The sequence below is a fragment of the Orcinus orca genome, chromosome 16 (genome assembly GCF_937001465.1).
Source record: "Orcinus orca chromosome 16, mOrcOrc1.1, whole genome shotgun sequence".
NCBI classification, from domain to species: domain Eukaryota; kingdom Metazoa; phylum Chordata; class Mammalia; order Artiodactyla; family Delphinidae; genus Orcinus; species Orcinus orca.
Genome location: NC_064574.1, coordinates 11449933 through 11461598, shown reverse-complemented (window position 1 = coordinate 11461598; position 11666 = coordinate 11449933). Strand labels below are relative to the sequence as shown.

The following is an 11666-nucleotide window of genomic DNA, read 5'->3' as shown; positions in this document are numbered from 1 at the left end:
CGGCGCCGACCGCAGGCGTCCGGGCGGCCCAGGGCTGGGCCCGGGCCCTCGGATGTGCAGCGCTCCGCTGGGCGCCTTCCCGAGTCCCGGCCCGGACAGCACGCGCCGAGCGCCCAGCCGCCGCCCTCTCCCCTTTCCCCGCCCTCCCGCCCGCGCCTCTCCGCCCGCCTGCCCTCGTGGTCCCCGCTCTCCGCTGCCCTCGGGATGCACTCGCCCCGCAGCGCGCCAGCCTCCTGGGGTCAGGTGCTTCCCCCCGAGGTTCGAGTCCCCGCTGGCCCTGGACCCCTCGCGTCACTGCCCCAGGCGCCAACGTGCCACGTAAAGGCTCCACGCTCCGCTGCCGCGGGGCCGCACGCACCACGCGCCCGGTCTTGTGCTTCTCCCTGGAGGTCCGAGTGCGCCGTTGCCCTTGGGCCCCTCGTGCCACTGCGGGCCAGGGACTGCACGCGCCTTGCGGCGTCAACTTCTTAGGGACAGCACGTGCCGCGCCAGGTGCCTTTCCCTCCAAGGCCCTGTGCGCCACCAGCCCGGAGTCCGCGTGGCCCAGCTGCCAGCACCCCCAGCCGACGCGGGGCACTCGGACCGGGTCCTGGGGTCCCGAGCCGGCTGAGAGCGACGCCTCACCTCGGAACTGGTAGGAGTCGCGCCTTTGCTGGGGTTTGGTTTGGAGGGCTCTGCCCGAGAGAGGGCGCCACCGCAGAGCCGGCCTTTTAGGGTCGCTGGCCTCGCACCCCGTTTTCCTCTTTTCCTTCCAGTCTCTACCGCCCTTTCTCACCATCAGAGCACCCAGCAAGGCCGTGAAGAAACCCTGCCCTGAGCCCGGCCTGTGGCCTCCTCCTCAGGCGTGGGGAGCAGGCTCCGGAGCTGAGAGCGCTGCTCTTTCTGGGACTGCGTGAAGAGGAGTAGGGTTAGGGTGTCACGGCTCACCCGTGCCGCAGAGGCCACCGCCACAAGGAGCTGCCCCCAAGAACTCACTTTCTGTTGGGAGACAGGCTGAACCAGCAAAGCCGCTGAGGCGCAAGATGGGAGGCTGTGAGAAGGGCAGGGAGGAAGCCCAAGCAGGCGGTGGGGCTACAGAGTGAGGGGAGAGACCGCTTTAGCGAGACCTAGGGGGAGGCGACATTTACACTGAGCCCTGAGCAAGGAGAAGCAGCCCATCTTTGGAAGATCTGGGAAGAGAGCTTTCCAGGTAGGTGGAACCGCAAAGACAATGGCCCCGAAGCCCAGGAGAGAGAGGTGTGTTTGAGGAGCAGCAGGGACACTAGAGAGGAGTATTGGGGGGCGTGTAGGAAAGGAGGTCTGCCTGGCTGTGTGGGCTTTGGTGCTCAGGTGGTCCCTGGAGTGCACTTTGAGAAACACAGCTCTATGTGGTGGATCAGGCCCCTGCCTTCCTCTCCCTTCTGAAAATCGGCGTTTATATCTTTTTTCCTTGCGTATTATCTGTCTCCCCACTAGCCATCAAGCTCCACCAGGGCCAGGATTGTGTGCTCTCCTCCTGGCATCTTCCACACTGTCTGGCACAGACAGACCAGGCTTCTGAAATAGTTGTTGGAGGGATGCTTAGGACAGTCCCATAGGATAGAGTTGATCCTCTCAGTGAGACATAGGCCTTGCTGAAGACCACAGGATAGAGATGGAGAGCGGGAGTTCTCAACCTTAGCGTGCATCAGAATCCACTGGAGGGCTTGTTAAAACCCAGGTGGTTTTAACAAGCGGTTTTGTTTCAGTGGGTTTGGGGTGGGGCCTTTCAAACAAGTTCCCTGCTGCTGCCGCTGCTGATGGGGTCGCTGCTGGTCTCACGCTTTGAGAACCTCTGATGTTGAAGACTTGAAACTCAACCCAGCTGGGTCTGACTTCAAAGTTCATGTGAGCTACCAGATCCACTGGGGTGGGAGGGTGGGGAGACTCAAGCCTTGCTTTCTGTTGTGTAGGATCAGCTGGGCCTTATGCGCCCCTCCGTGGAGGCGCTGTCCCCATCAGAACGCTGTGAGTCGGAGGCAGATGTTGGGGTGACCTGTGGACAGAGGACCCGAGACACTGGTGGAGACCATGGTAAGAACCATTCCTCCCTCCCACCCCCCATCCACCCCACAGGCACAGACTCGCTTGCTGGGCCCAGGAGTTAAATTACTGCCTGATCTTATCCCTGACTTGTGCTAAACTATGGCCAATAAAATTCTTTTAAATCCTTTTAAGGAATTCCCTTGGCAGTTCCTCCCTCCCTTTGGAGCCTTCCAGATTTTCAGCTCTTCTTTTTGTATTTTCATTTTCCTCCTGAGAAGCATTCCTTCCCAAGCTGTTGTGTGGAAATGGATGTTGATGATGCCTGGAGAGTTTCCTGAAAAGATGGAAATGACCTGTGTTTGCTGAGCACCTACTAGGTGCCAGGGAGGTTGCTGGGTGATTTGTGGATGTCAGAGGCACAAACTGGGCCAGTCGGTGGGCTCTGGCTCGCAGAGCTGCTTTATTTGGCCCTTCTGGGTTGACTTTTTTTTTTTTTTTTTAATTTTGAATTAGTTGGCCAGCCTGTAAAAATCAGGAGATTTCACGTAATTTGTTTTTCTTTTGAAACACTGCGAGGTCTGGCTGACATCCCCCATGAGAGCAGTGTGCTGGTGTTGGGTTGTGCCCTGCCCCCTTTGCCCATGGTTTGCCCCTCAGCCCTCATCATGTCCTTTAAGTTACCCCCAGACCCCTGGAAGCATGAGTTGCTATTGTCTCGTCTCAATAAATTGTCTAGGGCCACCCAGTAAATGGCAAAACTGGATCTGAATCCAGGCCTGGCTGACCTAAAAGCCCAAGCTTATCACTAAAAAACAAGGTGCTATTAGAACCGGGGGCAGGAGGAAGATGTGGCATCTCTGGCCCCAAGGAAATACCTTAAAAGGGAGTTACAGTCTGCGGTTTAAGGGTATGCTTTCCTTCCCATTCATAACCCACTGTCAGTAAGTCATAACGTTCTGGGTTGTTTCTCCATGGCAGAAAGGGTTACCCAGAGCTGTCCAAACTTTTTAATCCATCCTGCCTCTGGAGGTGAAAAGGCTAAGATTTACGAGACAATTGGTTAGAGTTAGGAGGCGGGTGTCTAGGAAGGGGGGTGGCGCATGGAATTTTCTCCCTGAGCTCTCCTGGCAGGGGGTCGAGCTGGGTGTCCCCGGTACACAGCTTGTTGCAGGAAAAATGCTGCCCTGCAAGTTGGGGTGGGGATGGAGGTCGGGGTGGCATTCACCTGCCACCTCTCCCAGCACTCTGCCGCTTTTCTGTGCCTCAGACACCCCAAGCAAGCCACGTCCTGGGAATTCCCTGGAAGGGAATTTTTGAAGTGCAGAGGTTGAGGGAGTGCAGAGGTTGAGGGAGTTCCCTGGCAGTCCAATGGTTAGGACTCCGCGCTCTCACTGCTGAGGGCCCAGGTTCAGTCCCTTGTCAGGGAGCTAAGATCCTGTCGTGATCTTCCTATAGGTTTCCACACAACCATTTCCTCCGCGTCTTAGTCAGTTGTCACTTCGGGGCTCCTAGTCTAGGCTGGGATCAGGGTGCAGTGGAGGAGGTTGAGGCACATGAGGGTACAACTTTAAGTCTTTGTTTTAAAAGTTGCTGTGTTGCTTATCATGGATTTGTTTTGCACTGGTTTTGTTTTTTAAAAAATATTGCATCCAAAAAAATAAATATTGCATCAAAATGCTACTTACCTTGATTACAGAGCATTTTAGCCTCCTTACATTTTGCTTCTCGGGCGAGTGTGCCTCACCTGCCTCACCCTAGTCCCAGCTCTGCTCCTAGTCTAGAGTGTCCTGGAATGGGAGTCAGGAGAGCTGAGCTCTGGTCCAGCCTGTGCCCCTAGACTCGCTGTGTGACTGGACACAAGTCCCCTAGGTGCCCTGAGCCTCTCAGCTGCACCATCTATCCAGGGAAGGGCTTAAAATAATAAGTTAGCTTATTTTAAATTTTTATAATACATTAATTCTAGAATGATCCGAGACACCCACTGGAGCTTTGATAGGTTGTGCATCGTGTCTATCTCCTGGGGGCTTTGGGATGTTGTAAGCCTCACTGACTCTGGTCTTTATGGGATGACACTGTCCTTTTCCCGACACCCCACGCGGGGTATTTCTCTGTACAAACACCAGGTCTTCATGGCTGCTGCGTGCAGTGAGCACTGATGCCTTTGCTCATTTTCCCTGAGGGAAATGTTCAGTTCTGGAAGTGTGGGCATGCACCCTATTCTTTGATGTCTTGCTTCTTGTTCTTTGGTTTCATTCAGTGGATCATGTGACACTCATTCATTGCGGACCTTCTATATGCCCAGCACGTAGAAGTCACATTTCTGGCTTTAGAAGAGCTTAGCTGTAGTGAAGGAGGATGCACGTAAGCAGATCGTGTGTTGAGCGAGGTCTGCACGGGGTAGAGGACTTCCAGCTAAGGCCACATCCAGGGAACTGGGCACTGTCCTTTCTCCTGGGAGGAGCCTGCATCCTTGGTGCTATCTCCAGGTGCCACCATCCCAGAGCAGTGTACAGTCACCTTCCTAGTAGAATCCTCTGGATAGAGATGCTGTGTGACATTTTGCATCCACACTTGAACAGGCAAAGCTCTGAGTTAGAGCTTTCAGTTCCTCCTCATTCCCCATCTGCCTCCATCCCTCCTCCGGATTGTGCTTTGTTCTTCAGTTTTCCCTGGTCCGTCAGCCCCCAAAACCCATTTCAAAGCCCACCTCCTTCTTTTAGCTTTCCTCCACAGCTCCAGCCCTCAGGGGGCTCTTTCCTTCACTCTTTTCCAAAGCCTTTATCAATTAATAGGCGCTCTGCCTGGAGCTTTATTAAGATCTGTCTCGAGTTCCTTGTGACTTCAGCCCAGCCAGGATTCTGATTCTTGCAGGGAGAGGGCAATTGCCCAACAGACAGTAACAGTTGGGAGGGCTCTGCCCCTCAAGTCAGTGGGTACAAACAGATGAATCTTGCTAGGACTTCCATATTTTAAAAATAATGAATTATGTGCCAGTATTTGAACATCAGGAGATCTCACATAAAAATCTGGATTGCTGGCTTCCCTGGAAAACTAAAAGATGTGCCAACCCTGGACCTGCCTTCCTCCCTGGCAAAAATTGGCTAGAGCTGGTAGCAGCTTTTTCCTTCAGATGGGACCTGGGTTCTCTAGTTTGCCACAGTCCTCACTACTCCTTGATGTCTAACACTGGGCTCCCTTTACTCATCTGTTTTACCTTCCTGGCCCCTGTAGGCATTTGAGATTTTAACCCTTGCTTTCAAATGTCTTTTCCTCTAAGAGGAGGGACAGTTCATCAGAGCGCTGTGCACTGGCAGAGGCTTAGGAAGGCTCAAAGGAGGCTGGGTGTCATTGCTAAAGAGTGTTGGGTTGATGGGGGAGGGGAGAGTCAGGAGATTGTTTGCTATGAATCCAGGCTGTAGATTCTTAGTATCAGTGAGCTTAGATGGGTGTTAAACTTGGCTGGTACTGTGTTGCTTTACCTGTACATATAGAGACATATTTAACGTGACTACAAAACAATGTAAAAATTAAAGTAAACTAACTTATTGAGGGCACTTACTATGTGCCAGAAACTGTACTCAGATTTTTACATTGAATTCTCATAATAACCCTGCGTGGTCAGTACTATTGTTTCCCCCACTTTAGAGACAAGGGAACGGGTAAGTAACTTGCTCAGGATGACACGGCCAGAAAACAGTGTCCACAGATGACCCTGGAACCTCGAGCTTAGCAGGACTGGAGGCGCCGGTAGATGATGGGTTTTAAAAATCACTGTCTTCTCTATGTTGCCTCCTTTCCTGGGATTGGAACCTGCAGGCCTCCTGCTGGGAGGCTGTCAGCTTTGAGGCTCCTTTCCCTGGCACAGGGTTGGAGTTAGCCAGCCCTGCAGGTCAGTTCCTGGAGGCTCTTTGATCTGGAGAAATGCAGGAGGATAAGGCTTTACCGAGAGGAGGATGGGGTGCGGGTGGGGCAGGGGCCCTGTCAGCCCGGCCCAGGTCCCCTCAGACAGCCCCTGGATCCCAGAAACGCAGGCCCCGCCAGCCGGCCCTGGGACGTGAGCTCATTCCTCCAGTGTCCCCACATCTGAGGTCAGTGCCCCGTTGCACCGCTCTCTGCATCCATCTTTCTGCAGTGGAAGATTTTAGTGCCCTTGTCGTTACTTTGCATTGCTTCTGGGCTGCGTTCCCTCTTACTTCATTTTCATCTGAAATCCTGAGCTCACCCTCCTCGGAGCTGATGGGACCATTTATTTCCAAGGTTGCAGCCAGTCGGAGGGCGGCCGACAGCTAAGCGGAGTACTCTGTCTGGGTTTTTGCCACCTTGTTTTGTTCCTGTAGACAAGGATGGGAGACAGGAGAACGTCTTCATTTTGCAGCAGCAAAGCTGTCAGAGCCTTAGAGCCTCAGTGCATATCCCCTTTGCCCCAGAGGACACTGCCTTGGTGGACTCTGTCCCTCGGTCTTTTATCCTTTTGGACTCAAAAGCTTGGGAGAGCACAGCATGGGCTTTGCAAGTGTCCAGTCAGATACTCCTGGATTGTCATAGTTGCAATGGCTCCGAGAGACCGTTTTCAGACCTTCTCTCAGTGTTCTGATAATGAAACAAAGCCCAGAGAGGGCAAGAGATTTGCAGAGATTGCACAGCAAGTTGAGTGGCAGAGCAAGACTGACAGGCTCCAGCTCTGTTACATTACACGAGCCGGCCTCTTCAGAATTTCAGGCCAAACCTCAGGAGGTCCCTTCCCTATGCACCAACCGTCTGGAAAGCTCTGCTGCCGGCCCTTCATGGGGCACTCCTCCTATTCCTTCGGTTTGAGCTCAGATGTTTCTTCCTCAGAGAGACTGCCTCTGAGGTCTTCCTCTAGAGCAACCCCTCTCCCACATCACATTCTCTCACAGCCTCTATTTTCTTGTCCTCAAGAGCTCTGATCTTATCCCAGTTGATCTCCTATCAGAGTTTCATTTATATTTTTATTGTCTCTCCCACCAGAATGCAAGCTCCCTGGGGGCAGGGACCGTGTCTGTTGTCTGTTTTATTTTCCACTCTCTCTCAAGCACCTGGCACACCAGGGGTGCTCCATAACTATATTTAGAACGAAGGAATAAACCTGTGCAGGTGGATTTCAGGGACTTCAACTGATCCTTAAACAAAGGAAACCGTTTTCCGGAAGTGATGAAGATTTAAACGTCTTTAAAGCAGAATCACTTTCATTTGCTTTAGGTTAAGATTTTATTTGTGGAAACAGAGTCCGCTCCTAAAAATGCTTCAAGGGCATATATCTAGCCTCACTTTTATTCGTTCATTTGACACTATTTGCTCAGCTCCAGGTCTGTGCCACGCCCTGTGCAAGGTGCTGGGGGGTGCAGAGACAAGGAGAAGCCGGGATTCACCAGGATTCTTCTCAAACTGGCCTCCCCACAAAGGAGAAGCCACTGGTTCACGTGGTTGAAAAGTCAAGGGCTTGGTCTGCCTGACTCCAAAGCCCATGTTCTTTAAAAGCTACTTAAATAATGATGGTGTAATTTACCTAGGGTGAAATGCTGCAGATCCTAAGTGTGTGGTTTGATCAGTCTTGACAAATGCATGCACCTGCATAACTCACACACCTATCAAGGAACAGAGTTTCCATTACCCCACGTAGTTCCCTCCCCTTTCCTATCAGGCCCCCCTCCCCCAGACCTGCCATCCCAGAGGCCACCACTGTTCCCATTTCCTCCACTGTAGATTAGCTTTGTGTCTTCCGGAATTCCGTGTGAGTGGGACCATACGGAGTGTATTCTTTTATGTCTGCCTTCTTTGGCTCAGCATAAAGTTCAGTGCTCAGCTTTGAACTTGGCGTGTTGCTGCAAATATCACTAGTTCGTTCTTTTTCATTCCTGAGTAGTGTTCTGTTGCACGGGTGCACCACGTTTTGTTGCTCTGTTCCCCTGTTGATGGACATTCGGGTGTTCCCAGTTAGGGACTTCTGTGGATAAAGCTATGAATGTTCTTGTACACATCTTTCTGTGGACATGTGCACCCATTTTTAGTAGATTCCTAGCAGTGAACTTGCTGGGTGAAAAATCCCACATCCTCATTTACAATGATAGACTACCTCCCTGTGCTAGGGTCTTCTGTCTGGAGGTGTGACCCGGTTGTGAACTGTGTGAAGGCCCAGTGCATTATTATTTGAGGCACTCTGCTTAGTAGCTCGTCCACAGCCAGCTCTGATGAGTAGGTTGAGGGGTGAGTCTTTTTTGGATTGCTGGTTGTTTGGAGATAATCCTCCTGGGTGTCTTGTGTTTCTGCATGTCTTGTAAGCAGATTCACAAACTGTTTTCCTTTAGACCACATTTTAGAGGATGTTTGTGTTGGGAAAAGTTTTGGAAGATAGAGATAGTGTTTCTTTCCGGAGCAAAGGACAAGCATGTTTACTGTCCATTAGAAAAGATTTAGGTTTCCAAATCTTATTCCAACTTTTAAATTCCTTTTTAAAGAAAGGAAATTCTGACAAGGGCTATGCCATAGATGAAGCTTCAGGGCATTATGCCAAGTGAAATATGCCAGTCACACACACAAAAACCCAAATACTATGTGATTCCACTTATATGAGGTACCTGGAGTGGTCAAATCCATAGAGACAGAAAGAAGAATGTTTGTTGCCAGGGGGGTTGGGTGGCGAGTGAGTGGGGAGGTGTTTAAAGGGTATAGAGTTTTGGGAGATGGAGAAGTTCTGGATATCGGTTGCATAGCAATGAGAATATTAACACCACTAAATGTACACTTGGAAATGGTTAAGATGGTAAATTTTATGTTGCGCGTTTTAAATTTATTTTTGGCTGTGTTGGGTCTTCATTGTTGCGTGCAGGCTTTTCTCTAGTTGTGGTGAGCGGGGGCTACTCTTCTTTGCGGTGCGCGGGCTTCTCATTGCAGTGGCTTCTCCTTGCGGAGCACGGGCTCTAGGCGCGCAGGCTTCAGTAGTTATGGCGCGTGGGCTTCAGTAGTTGTGGCGCGCAGGCTCAGTAGTTGTGGCGCACAGGCTTAGTTGCTCCGCGGCATGTGGGATCTTCGCAGACCAGGGCTCGACCCCGTGTCCCCTGCATTGGCAGGAGGATGCCTAACCACTGCGCCACCAGGGAAGTCCATATGTTGCATGTTTTAAACACACACAGACACACATGGACAAAAGATTTGGGTTTCCTAAGCTCAGGGTTCTTCTCCTGTATTGCAACTCACCGTATGTCTTTGCACTACCCAGTGGGAGCTGGGGCTTGGGGAACTCATATGAGAAAATGTTGATCCTCTAGCTTGCAAGTAGGGCCAATCTCAGAACCTTCACAGTTCTTGACAAAAGTGATCTCTGTATTTTTTTCCTTGGGGCACTTTTGACAACAGTAAGTATAGTTCAAAACTTATCTTTAAAAATCTTGAAGTCCTTGTCTACGCCCTCTTGTTCACAGCTTTATTTCCAGGGGCTTGCACAGTGTACAGTGATACATAGAAAAGGCTTAATAAATATTTGTAGAATGAATGACTGGATGGCTGAGTGAATGAACGCGTGTTGCCTCGATCCCATCATCTCTTCCTCAACAAGGGAACTTCGGGAATAGACGGCCTGGCTAATTGTCACAGCTGTTTGGAGGCCAGCTCCTGGGGAGCCGCCTCTGCTTTGTGCCAGGCTGGCTGTCATCTTCCCCCCCATCACCTCCCCTGAGCTTCTCCCTCACAAATGCTGCTGAGAGCACTTCAAGGGGGACAAAGCCCCACCTTTCTTGCTCTGCCAGGTGTTTGCCTGTGATGGTCAAGTATTGCCCTCTCTGTGTTACAGAAGAGGAAACAGAGGCTCACCAAAGTAAAGGTCTCATGTAACTGCCCTGCGCTTGGCCACTGGCTGGCCAGTCTCAGATGGGTCCAGGTGCTGGGGCTTTTGCCTCCTTGTACTACTAGCAGCCCTCTGGACATCAGGGGGGTGGGATGGGGGTGGAACTTAGAAGTATCTTGGGCTGTTGACAAGAGGGTCGACCCACCTGTTAGTGCTCGACAGAGTCCTGGTTTTAGGTGGGCATCATCCTGCTGGGGGATCCCTGGGGGCTTCTGGGCAGCTGCCAGAGGAAGGCCCTTGTCTGACTCTGAACAGCCCCGGGGGTTATTTAACTGGTGGCTGGTGGTCTGCAGGGGTGGGCTTGGCTTTCATGGCTCTCTTGATACTGACTCACATCCTAATCTTGGTCCTCCCAAGTCTGGTCCCTCAGTCTCCCAGTCTAGTCGAGTCCCCTCCAGCCACCCCTGGAATGGAGGGCTCCGGCAATTTCTCTGCTCTCTTTCCAGACCCTTATTATGGAGCACACTTAATGTTCATTCCCCTGGGTCCTCCCATTTAGTTTCAAGAGCTTCCTTTTGAAGTAAGAAAAAAAAAGGAACCTTATCAATTTCTCCTTTTATTTCCTCTGAAACAGTTTTAATTCTCTTTCACACAGTGCGGATCCTTCTGACTTATTGGGGCAGAGTCTTGGATGGGAAGGATGGGCAGAGAAGGCAACAAAAACATAAAGACATATTTCCAGAGAGTCTGTTGTGGCATTTAGAAATTGTAGGGTGGGTTTGGGGTAGAATGGGGCTCCCAGGTTAATGCTTTCTCATCACTTCAGCTTACATGCCTGGTCAAGTTACTGAATATTTATTAAGCATCTACCGTATGCCAAACGCTTTGTTGACTCCTGGACCCTGAATGCTTAAAAGCTATGCTTTCTTAGGGGTAGAGCGGTAGCTCTTGCTTTTAATTTCATAGGGACTGAAATGAAAAACCTTTCGGGGGAAAAGAAAAAAAACATTAGCTGTCAGCAGTAGTAGCAGTTTGTGCATTCATCGGTCCACTCATTTACTCATCTTGAAACAAACATTTATTGAGCACCTGCTATGATCCAAGGCTTCTACTGGCTCTTGGGGATATGGCTTTGGCCATGACAGGTAAGATCTCTGTCTCCATGCATTTTAAATATTAGTGTGAGGGAGAGGCAGTACATAATAAACAAATACATATGGAATGATAGATAATGGTAAACGAAGGGCAGCAAAGTAAAATGGTGAGGGTTCAAGAGCAGTGGGGGCAGCTCTGGGAAAGCCATGTCCGGGGCTGAGTGCACTCCGCTCACTCAGTATCACTCCTTGCGGAGCGTAGGGCTGAGCCGCAGATCCTTTGTCCATAGCGTCTGTCCCTTGTGTTCCTTCTCTGCGAGTCAGGAACTTGCCGTGCTGAACCATTGTCACCCTCGCCCCCTTCTCTTTGGCTCCTGCCCCACCTGCATTCTCCTAAATCCAGTCCATCCACTAGTGCCCTGGGCCACCCCTTGCTCATCTGCTCCAGCTGCCCCTGCCGTGGCTCCAACACACCAGGCGTCTGGAACATTCTTCTTCCCCAAGCTATCTGCACAGCTTGATCATTTACTTGTTTTTAGGTCTTTGCTCAAAGGTCAGTGACCTTCATGGTGAAGTCTTTCCTGGTCACTCTATTCAAAAGTACAGTCACCCCATCCCTACTCCTAGACCTCTCCATTCTCTATCCTGTTTCCTTTTCCTCCTTAGCTTTTGATTTGACATACTGTAGATTTTGATCATCTGGGATGAGGGAGGAAGCATTACCGGAATCCGAGGGAGAATGGAGACGGAGAGCTGTCTGGAGAGAA

General features: G+C 51.1%; 1 long non-coding RNA gene across 2 annotated transcripts in view; it reads left to right on the top strand.

Moving 5' to 3' along the window:
* Positions 1–76: 76 nt before the first annotated feature.
* LOC117197790 (uncharacterized) overlaps positions 77–11666 on the top strand; it is a 79479-nt gene continuing 67889 nt past the window's right edge. Inside the window, exons 1-2 of one of the 2 annotated variants that reach the window (XR_007472431.1) lie at positions 77–634; positions 1932–2052. This is a non-coding gene — a long non-coding RNA (uncharacterized LOC117197790). Of the gene's footprint in view, positions 635–731; positions 1190–1931; positions 2053–11666 lie in introns of those variants that run through there. The other variant, XR_007472432.1, reaches the window with a different exon arrangement.